This window comes from Glandiceps talaboti, chromosome 17 (genome assembly GCF_964340395.1).
Source record: "Glandiceps talaboti chromosome 17, keGlaTala1.1, whole genome shotgun sequence".
Lineage (NCBI taxonomy): Eukaryota > Metazoa > Hemichordata > Enteropneusta > Spengelidae > Glandiceps > Glandiceps talaboti.
Genome location: NC_135565.1, coordinates 4,711,642 through 4,723,751, shown reverse-complemented (window position 1 = coordinate 4,723,751; position 12,110 = coordinate 4,711,642). Strand labels below are relative to the sequence as shown.

Below are 12,110 nucleotides of genomic sequence, written 5' to 3'. Positions count from 1 at the left end.
TGTAGAGTGAGCGCAGCGATATAGCTTGGGAAATATGGCGCCAAAGAGACAGAGGAGAAAGGACAACAGTATAGAATTGATGGACAATGACAAATATACAGAATGATATAGACATACATGTTGGACAAAAGAGAGATATATTCTTAGCTGACAATGTCCATCTTCTAGTAAGTATATAACCCCGTCAAACTATCGTGTACACAGTTATATAAGCCATCATTTACGTACTTCACTAAGCTTTACTACAAACGATGAGACTACCGATTAGGAATTAATGAAGTAAAATACTACTCAAACGGCTTTTGAAAACGCTAAGTTAAATGTGATTCTAAAGAGGTCCTCCGAGTCGACTGTGCTCATCTCCTTGTATTTTATTAGGTTTTTTTTATTGAAATTGTTGATAGAAAGTGTTTATCAGAGTAGCTGTATTACACACTCTGTTGCCTTAGGTAACACTTTTGCCAAATCTATTTCGCTTTGACTTTTTTAAAAATCGTATACGTAAAATCCCGAGATGGTGTGGTCAGCTGTATCTTAACCGTTTACATTCTAATGCATGTGAACTCAATTAGATTCCCCACCAGGACACGGTTCATATAAAATATATTCCCAATGATAGATACACAAAACGTTGTTGTGTTGTGTTGTGTTGTGTTGTGTTGTGTTGTGTTGTGTTGTGTTGTATGTTGTGGTATGTTGTGTTGCAGTGTACACCTACACAATTTCATTATTTTACAGTATACTCCACTTCACTCTCCTCCCCTCCCCTCTCCCCTCCTCTCCCCTCCTCTCCTCCTCTCTTCTATTATTCTGTTCTATTGCCTTTTTTTTCATTATTCTGTTCTGTTCTGTTCTGTTGTTTTGTTTAGTTTTGTTTTGTTTTGTACTGTTCTCTTATGTTCTGTTCTGTCCTGCCTTCTCTTCTATTATTCTATTATATTGCTTATTTTTCATTCCATTCCATTATATTGTGTTCTGTTCTGTTTTTTTTTTTTTTTTTTGTTTTGTTCTGGTCTGTTCTGTTCTGTTCTGTTCTGTTCTGTTCTGCTTGCTTTGCTCCGATCTGTTATGTTCCTATTCCATTCCATTCATTACAAATAGCTGATGAAATATATGGAAATGAAACGTAGGGGGGCGCTATATAGGTCAAGCTTCGAAATACTAATTTCGCGCTGTGTTGGCTGCTTAAAAAGCTTACCCTACTGAGATTTGAATAACAGCTAAACGAAACATAAAAATACCATTTGTTCTCTTTTTTCTCCTTACTCTTTTTTCTGTCTTTTAATATGGCTTGTTTTAGTGATTATGTGTGTTCAATATATGACTATCCAAAATGTTTTAAATGCCGTCAATATCTTATATGTATGAGTTACTAAATGATATTATACATATAGGACTGGGAGACCAGTAACACAGCAAAACTAACACAAATCGAGAATACAGGTTAAAATAAGTACTCAAAATGGAGAGTATATGTGAGTGCTTATAAAATCCACCTTCTTGTACAAACTGAATGTCATATCTACCAAAATATAAGTTATTTTTAATCAATAATCCAGTATTCATTTTCACTATATGACAGACGATATAGGAATTTTCGGCTAACTATAGCAACGTGTGTCCGTTTGTTTATTCGTATACTCCACTTATTCATATTTCCTGATATATCAGGCACTTCATGCTTCGTAATATGAAAATAGAGTTACGAAAACAGGGAACTGAATTGCAATCCTTACTGAGCATGCTCACACGCAAAGGTCTGTGGTATTATCTGTAGTTATTGTAGAACCTCATCAGTGGTCAGGGTAACCATGAGTAGATTATTTGTGGTTTACAATACTAATGTATTCATATTTATCATCATAATTCCCATGATGCAACATTGGAGATATTTAAGATAGCGGGTTTGTAAGTTCACTATCAGTTTTGTAGGTCTATGTAGGGAGTTCTCGTGATGCGATATCTGTGCCGTGAAAACGACTTTACTAGGCCAAGCAGTCATAAAGAAACGTTGTTAATGAAACTATTCATGAGACCAACTCAGCCAAGCCTTTGTTCATCTGTATGATTGCGAGTTCTTTACCTCATTCATGTCAAATATAGTCTGATATGCGCATTTTAGTAACACTTCAGGTCGATGTTACAGAGTCCGCTGAACTTAATAATCCTCTAAGGTATCGCTGAAACGTGGCAACATATTTAATTTCCCTTTATTGTTATTTTTCGTCCGTGTTTCAGCACTAACTACCTGAGCAGAAAAGGCAAAAAAAAGTAAACGGCAAATAGAGACAATACATTTCTAAATTGGGAGCAAATAGAAGCTATTATATAGAAATGGCGTCTGTGACGCATATACCTTCGGGTTTTCGTACTGTGTTATAATGCTTAAGTTCAGAATTCGGTCTTCGTAATGAATAACATGTTGGTTGTCTACTTTATGTCGTCAAACTCTCCAACCGTATCGAAGAGTTTGTTTTTTTAGATAAAATCCATACATATATGATTACTTCCTCTTATCAACAGTACTGTGTGTTATAAAACATGGCAATACAGAAAAAAAATGCAAGCCTTCAGAATATATGGCCAAAATGACCACATATTCTTTGAAATATCGTATATTTGCTTCAGTAACTGTATATTGATTGCACGCTTTGACTGAACATAAGACTGGTGAAACAATCACTGTGCCTCGACTGCAATGCATACAAAATGACAAGTAAAGACAAAGAAATAAGAAGCACAAAGAACGGCAATGAAAAGGTAGAGAAATATTGCAATGACATTAACACAAAATAGACAAAGTTAGTAATTATTATTATTAATAATAATAATATGAATGAGTAAATGAGTGAGTGAGTGAGTGAGTGAGTGAGTGAGTGAGTGTCAGAGTGAGTGAGTGAGTGAGTGAGTGTGTGTGTGAGTGAGTGAGTGAGTGTGTGTGTGTGTGTGTGTGTGTGAGTGAGAGTTGGCGAGTTAGTGAGTGAGTCAGTGAGTGAGTGAGTGTGTGTGTGTGTGTGTGTGTGTGTGAGAGAGAGAGAGAGAGAGAGAGAGAGAGAGAGAGAGAGAGAGAGAGAGAGTTGGCGAGTTAGTGAGTACGTGCGTCCACTTAGTTGGTAATTAGTCAACTTGTTGTTAAAAAAGCTAAATAATTCATTAGTACTACAACATACAATTAGATATTTCGCGAGCAAAGAAAAATATGTGTGAATAATTAATCTGGGGCATCCGATCCGACAAAGGATGAAAGATACACGTTTCCTATGATAAACTTGTTCATCAAAAGACCCCCTCCCTTTTCTATGCACGACCTTGTGTAATTTATATATCTTCCCCTGGAAATAAACACCGAGAACAATCTAAGCGAACTTTTAATAGAGATAAACACTTTCATTATATTCATAAACTTTGTCACACAGAAATGATCATACATACTTACATACAAGTCATGCATTCATTCATACATACATACATACATACATACATACATACATACATACATACATACATACATACATACATACATACATACATACATACAAAGTTAGTTAGTTATTTTATTCACTGTACTAGTTAAATATAGATACACAGAACACAAGGCAATGGTACCGCTAACATAAATTTAACACATTACAATAAATGTTAATTAGTACAGAGGGTCAACCAAAGGGAGATGTCACATAATGATATTAACAGTTCAGAACAGGAGTCAAAAACACTGAAAATTTAAAAACTTCGGATGTACGACAAGGTATAGGGACATTTTCATACATGGATTTTAAGAATGTCTGATGAGATTTTAACCATGGTAACAATATCTGTTTTACAGGGAAAAAAAAGTATTTTAATGAAACAAAAGCGACACCACCCGGGTTCAACTTGGCTTGTCTTCTATGATGGGACTATGGACAATTCAGTATTACAAGAGCATCACTTTGTACCTCGCCACAACTACAAATATGTGATTCGCGTACGTGGTGTAATTGGTCGACTTCATCGGCGGATCCCAATGGCAAGATTATGCGAAGAGGTACGAAGTCGCGCAAAGTCAATTCGAATTGTTGATGTTCTGATAATGTAGATAAACATAATCGGCAAGTCCGGATTAATCTCTGTTCTGTAGAATACAAACTTTGAGCCAGCTTCTAACTGTACACGCGATCTAATGTCTATCATATGGTCTCTATCATTTTCTTTGCAGACTTTATATAGATAGAGGAAAGATTTAGTTTTCGCTGATTTACCTAGCATCCACACGTGATAAAAGAGTCTTCGGGAAATGTCGCACAATCCTGTACAAGTTTACTGATGAAATTTTAAGGGTTTACCGAATACGCTGTTTCAATGTAGGTAGTCCTGTCTCAAGTAAGCATATATAATTCGGTGATGATTTACGCACACCAAGCATGGCTTTGGTTGCGGTAATCTATATATTTTCTGCCAGGAGGTTTTTATTATAAGTCGCTTCTCACAGCTTAATATCGCGGCCTAACAACAACGTGGCCTAGAGAACCTTTTTCTTTATCTACACACACACACACACACACACACACACACACACACACACACACACACACACACACACACACACATATATACATACATACATACATACATACATACATACATACATACATACATACATACGTACGTACGTACGTACGTACGTACATACATACGTACATACATACATACGTACTTACATACATACATACATACATACATACATACATACATACATACATACACACAGACAGACAGACATACATACAGACAGACAGACACACAGACAGACAGACAGACAGACTGACAGACAGACAGACAGACAGACAGACAGACAGACAGACAGACAGACAGACAGACAGACAGACAGACAGACAGACAGACAGAAATCTGTAGTCATACGAATTCCTGTTGAAACTAATGATATGTGGGTGACGTTATCCTGTTGTCTTTGTTCAATGCAGTGTTTATATTTTGTTACATGTGTTTATTTTGTGGTATATTATTTGGCATATTCTTTGTGTTGTTAGTGAAGGTGTTATGTACAATTTAAGGCGATGATATTGTAATAAAACTAAGATAAAATTGAGAGATGGGCAAATAAAGTGACAAATACATAAAGTGAAATGATATTTTTGATCATCAACTATACGATCCCTTTAGATTTTACAAGATCCGCAGTTCTTGACATCTGATCGACAGACTAAACTTGTCATCGAAAGTTGTACAGAGGGCGCTGCTCTCCATTCGATAGCACTTTGCAATTAATATATGTCTGTCGTCACGCACAATTACTCACCAATGAATGCTGTGGCTCCCATACTTTGAATGAATTGAACCCGAACAATACGATGAGACATGCTTATTGTGGACGTTTCGAGGGCATAGCTAGATTTACATATGTATGAATGCATTTAATGGCGCAATACAGCCTATAGCCACGTTGTTGTGCCACCTTTGTGTTGATAATCATTGCTACATGTAGCGTGAAAAGCGGTGTACAAAACCTGCAGTGGTTTTCAATTACGTATTGGCTGGAGAAGGCTGCAGAGAAGACGAATTGTCGGCGCTGCTGGTTTACACGAAACGGCATCAACTTATCACGTGCGATCGAGTGAATGATGACTCACCAAGCGATGTTGTGACTGTAACCGGTAACGCATGTAACTGATTGCTAAGTACAGACAGGTTAGTATTCTAACTCGATATAGCAGGGAGGGCTGAGGGTCACATGTCTCAGGTAAACAAGACACTTATTCGGAGCAATTTTCTTGTTGTAGTCTTAAATGCTTAAACGGAAAGCACTTAAATGGTGTATTAATCGCGCTCAATAGATCGCTCACCACCCATAGATTCTGGTGCTGGTAGACGCGACGAATATTGAACAGTGCGCAATTGTTGTGAGGCTATTTCAGAATAGTCAGACGACTATATAGGTATGTGAAAGGTGCGTCGTCGGCTTTTAAGAGCTGAAACCGCTGCAGGGCAATAGAGGTGATATCTGCATAAGGTTGTTTTGACGCCCAGTGTCAGATGACATAATTGTTGCATTATGTTATTCTAACGTTCAAGATGTGTGAAGTCAATTATACATACTTAAAAAAACTCATGTTTTATCTTCTTCTATTTATCCTACCCGATATTGACTGTCTGTCCTTGTATGAACCCCCTTTTATTTGATCACCTACAATTCAACTCGTGAGAGAATTCTCAAAGCAAAACATCCGAAGTAAGCATTGCACTGTGACTGGCTGTTCCACTCAAGTGCACGCCACCACTTCAAATGTCTGTGTTGTAATACATTAATTCAGACAAGTCGCTTGTTCGCTTCAGTGATTCGGAATAAAGTTTATGATGGCGAGCGAGTATATCTTGAACACACGCGCGTTCCTGGCGCTCGACTAGCTACCATGTTTTACAACGTACTGTATGTCGAGTCTTATACTGGAAGTGAACTGACAATATTGTGAGGCCCAGATACTGTGTAACGATATACCTTTTTTAAAGCACAAAAAAATGTCAAAAAACCTAAACTAGGTCAATGACGAAAGTACCCACTTAGAAGGAAAATAAAAATTGTGGCAACTGAAACAGGGAGACATCTGGCCCAACAGGAATTTATTTTTTATTGTTATATTTCACTGTCTAGCTAGACAGAAATCTTACTAACATTGTTATAATCTCATCTCAGACAACCAACAATTTGTGGTCCGAGTTTTCATCATTGATCTAGTGTGACGCAATCTTACTAATATCGCTATATTTCATCGTCTGACTTGAACAAAAATGTACTGGCATTGCTACTTTTAATTTCCTAATTACTAGCCCACAAACTTGCTACATATTTGGAGCGACAGTAACCATGCTATCCTACTAAAATTAATTGTTACATTTCAACGACTGGCTAATGTCCAGGAATCTTAATTGTTATTACATTTCATAATCTGACTTGACAACATTTTTTTATTTCATCGTCTGACCAGACAACTATCTTACTAACATTGTTACATTTTATCGTCGGACTAGCGAACACGATTACTGACAACGCTACATTGTATCATTTGGCTAGGCAAAAATCATACAACGTCACGAACATTGCGACATTTTCATGACATAGAAACACAACTATCTCAGTATAATTTTGTTACAGTGTGAACAATTTGGCGCCGAGCTGCTAAGATAACATTGCATTGTATTCCACACACTGAAATGTAGAAACAACATCGAGATTTTTTTTGTCAAGTGGGACAATGAAATGACGGAATGTTACAGCCAGACTAAAACGGATTTCAAAAATGGCTCCGCTTGATGCAACCACGCAGAGTTCAATAATGAACAGCATATGCTGCATGCTGCATGCTGCATGCTACACACGTTACATGTTACATGCTACACAATAGCAATATAGCAATTTATTGCTACATTTTGTCTGAATGAAATAAACTAATTAAACCAACCTACTGCAACAAGATGGAGTCACATGGGCGCCAATAACATGATGGTTTGCACCTGATGTCTACATGGCGGCCAGTCAGTTCATTTTACATTTATTTAGATAAACTGTTGTAAGAAACCGTAAAGTGAATTCGAAGCATGTGTACTTTCTTATTAGTTTCTGCGTCTACTGGTTGCATCAAACAGAGCTGCTGAATGTATTTTGAAATATACTGCAATAAAACTTTGCCTAACCAGTCTGACAGACAGACATTATAAAAATAAAACATGTATGGAAAATCATATGTTGTGGAAATATTGCTAAATCGTCATGTTCACACCCTTTTCACATACATGTACTTGTCTTTATGTTTATTCGCATAGGGCTGTTGCTTGACAATGTCAATGTGTAATTAGTTTAGTTCTTCAATATAGGGAAAATAATCATAGTAACTCAAAGATATGCCAAACATTCAGTCTACTCTACCCCCTCCCCACCTCCCCTCCTCCTCCTCCTCCTCCTCCAAGTCCAGCTCTAGTTTGGGTGAAGGATAGCTAACTATAATCCTAACGTAGACTAATGCATGTAGAAAAAAATTAAAGACAGACATTTCAAGATATTGCCCATCTTCAACAGTGCAGAGTCTATATCAACATTGGAATTAGAGGAGAAATGAGACATTCTGATAAGCTTCGGAGTCAGACACACTTTTGCTTCGAGTATTTAATTTAGTAAATCGATAAGCCTGGATCGTGTTTGTAAAGATTGATTTGGTTTTAAAATGCGAACTAGAATTAAAATTCTAATTATTTCCAACGAGACAACCAATAATATATTCACTGAATATGGTTAAATATAGAATGATTAGACGTTGTACATTTTAATTAAAAGTTGATTCTGAAACGGTTATCGCGTTTGAGGATGAATGCATTTAGAAATATATTTGATTGTATTTATTGTACACGAGTAAATTTGCTCACAGGTGATTCAAGACTTTTCAGGGTGTACAATTGTATTACATGTAATACGTCCATAAAGACATGTCTGCAAATAGACAATGTCCACAGTTGACTCAGTCCAATCAATACCTGTGTTGCCAAGTAATATATCTTACACTGTCTGAAAACAATTTATGGTAACATACTAGTTACTTACACCTTATAGTCGTAACTGTGTATGTGTTCAAGCCCATATTTAAACGTTTTGAAATACAAGTGAGAGAGGGTCCAATTTAAATAATAAATAAATAAACATTATGCTTCTTAGATATGAAAATAATTCCGTTACGTCTGAAGGGTACAGTGACCGTCACATATAATAATCATCATCGACGTATAATATTCGAATTATTTTATTTACCTGTACCTGCATATTTTAAAGAGTTACACAATGATGCCTACGTCATATGCAAATGGGTATTCTGTAAAGTCCGTTCGTTTTAACAAGAACCACTTCACCCTTGTCCCTTGTTTTCACACTTTCAATCTGAATAACATGCAAACCATATTCCAGTATTATTGAAGTCAACATAATATGGAAATAATAAATATCCCAACTACACTAAAATATACAAAGTTTAACACATGTTTGACATTAAATGTATTTTTTTCCGCGAACGCAATCCTTTCTCCCGCTTAAAAAGCCGAAACTTTTCATTTTATCAATATGCAATATATTTAGAATATTACAGATATCCTCCATAAAACATTCTATGAATACACTGACCTAGCAAGCCATACAAATAATTAATTACAAAGGTGGGTACATCAAGTGAAATTCGTGTGTGATTTTTTTAGCAGAGCATGAAGAAATAAGACTGGAACATATGTTTGAAAAAGGCCAACAAACAAAACAACATAACATATGAACAGACACCTTTTTACAACAGCGTCGAAACATTCAAAAGATGCATCGAAATTTTGTGTGACGGTGTGACTTTTTTTAGAACGTTTACACAATTAATTATATTTTTACATGAATAATATATAATGATTCAAATATCACACAACACACACAAACACAAATATATATATATATATATATATATATATATATATATATATATATATATATATATATATATATATATATATATATATATATATATATATACATATATATATATATATATATATGTATGTGTGTGTGTGTAACTCGTAACATATCATCTTGAAATCCAGGTTAGTCCGTCAAATTTATATTTCCAGTTTACTCATTGTTTTAGGTTATCGTTTTGGTTAATATATATTTGAGACTTTACAATTTGACTGATTTATTTGTATACATTAAGACACCAACATTTGTACATTTATGTTTATAACATAAACAGTATGTACGTACGTAAGTACGTATGTATGTATGTATGTATGTATGTATGTATGTATGTATTGAGTAACAAAATATTTAAATAATACTAAATTAAAAATCAATTTGAATATTTCATAGTTCGTGATGACATATCCACCCACACGTTTTTTTTGGATATCTGTCCATTTAGATAAACGTTCCCAATATACGGGTCAAGTACTTTAAAAGACATTGACACTGAAATGATCTTTAATTTAAAAAAGAATGAGTTATGCTTTCAGAAATGTTGTATTCTTTATTGAAATTGCACTCCTCATAATTGAAAATCAAAGTTTGAGATGAAAATATGCAAAATGTATGACGAAATATATATTTCTCATATGATCTAAATTTGGTCTCAACGGGAGAGCAGTATATATTTTAACAAAATGAACATCTAATACTCAAAACTATCATGCAACTTGCCTGAATCAGAGGCACGCTCCAGAATATCATGTACATACACATAGACAGACCTGTTATTGTTGTTGTTGTTGTTGTTGTTGTTGTTGTTGTTGTTGTTGTTGTTGTTGTTGTTGTTGTGTCTGTGTGTGGACCTTAGTGTGTGTATGTATGTATGTATGTATGTATGTATGTATGTATGTATGTATGTATAACATGGTTATGAGTGTTTGAATGTGTGTTAGTTTACCGTGTGCTATTTACATCTACCTTGACTTTACTTTCTGTATATTCGAAAATGTTACATTTTGAGAGAATGTTATAAACGTTCGTGCATTGAATTAAGTAAACAGTAGAATGGCGTAGAAAGTCTAGTTTGTACATTTCGGTAATCTCCGTGTTGAAGTAAGCTTCTCAGATTTTACTGAAAGTATATATTGAAGAGACAGAATTTAAGGTGCTTTTAAAAAAGTGGATTTCTGTTTTATTGACGATATTATCTACTAGTATTTCTATCTTCGATGTTAATCTGTGTCATCTTGTCTCTAATCTGGCGACACATAATATCAATGTCTGCCTTGACATTAGAGGAAGAAACATATAGTAATTCACTGCAATAACGCATTTCACATTGACGGCACTATGCGTAATTTATACATAAGTAAATTGGCAACCTAAAAATAAACCGGAAAAATGCTTTTCGATCGGTTTATGCTCATTCCATATTTGGTTTGGCGCACATGTGCATTCAATTTAATATACCATTAATGTAAAATTGTCATGGCAACGTTACATTACTTTGTAACATATGGCGTTTATTCATGATTCCACAGAGACAATGAAACATTATTACGCATAGGTAATGACTCATATACCAAATATAAAAGTCTTTAGATGATTGAATTTAGAGACTAGCTACTTAACGACCGAAATTCATTAACTAAACCACTTCCCTCGTCACCAACAATCCGTCGGCATTGACGGCCATCACTAAAATCTGATCTGGTTTTATTTTTAAATAAGAAAGTTACAACAAATGTATAATGACCGTTTTTGCTTTAAAGTAGGGGCCTTTTTAAGATATTAAAGTCACTAGGATTAATATTACATTTTATATTCACCGGTTTCTACTTTTAATTTTCTTTATCTGGAAGACAGAAGAACATTCTTGACTTTATATACATATTTCTTTTTTTTTCTTTAAAAAACTTTTGTGTGTCCCACTCGGATGTAGCACATGTAAGAGAGGGGCGGGGACAATGTCTCAAAGAAAGTATTGTTTAGTTCAACAATGCCATCAGTTAATGTTCATGTGACATGTTCGACTGACAGTTGTCATTGTTGTATATTGTTGACTGATAGTTGTGTATTTGTTGGAGTGTGTTATCGTCATAGAATCGTCCTACACTACCAAATTAAATCATCCTCACAGACAGGAGGAAACAACCCAAAATTTCACTGATCATATCAATTTTAAAAGCATACATATTATTGAAAGCCATGTAATAAAATTTTGTCTTCCATACCCCTATTTTACTCTCAGTACAATATTATTAATTATGAATATATTCTTGACATTTTGACCCATAATTAGAGAGTTAAACTCTTTAGTAATAGTTATGGCTTACGATCTTCAAATGTCTTGGATTGCGTCTATTACGCTCTGCAACTAATATTCCATTGCACACTATTTTCTGCAGTGACCAATCTTTATATACATGTATATAACCCCCATTTTCTCTGTAGCCCCCCCCCCCCACCATAAGTTCTACTTGTTCCCTAAACATGAATGTTGCAATATTGGAGAAAATTGTAGCAAACATTTTGGCGGGAAATGGGTGTTGGTCATTTCTTAATAAAGCTGGAAACTTTATTGAGACAATGTGCCGCCCATATCGTCTTTGTGGCGGTTGGCAAACTCAAAGAA

The 12,110-nt window shown here is 35.1% G+C and overlaps 1 protein-coding gene across 1 annotated transcript in view; it reads left to right on the top strand.

Annotated features, from left to right (window-relative positions):
* The first annotated feature begins 5,430 nt into the window (after window positions 1–5,430).
* The window catches only part of LOC144448465 (four-jointed box protein 1-like), a 22,691-nt gene continuing 16,011 nt past the window's right edge, over window positions 5,431–12,110 (top strand). The window contains exon 1 of the mRNA XM_078138722.1: window positions 5,431–5,688. The gene's annotated coding sequence lies outside the window, so the exon portion shown is untranslated. The remainder of the gene's footprint in view (window positions 5,689–12,110) is intronic.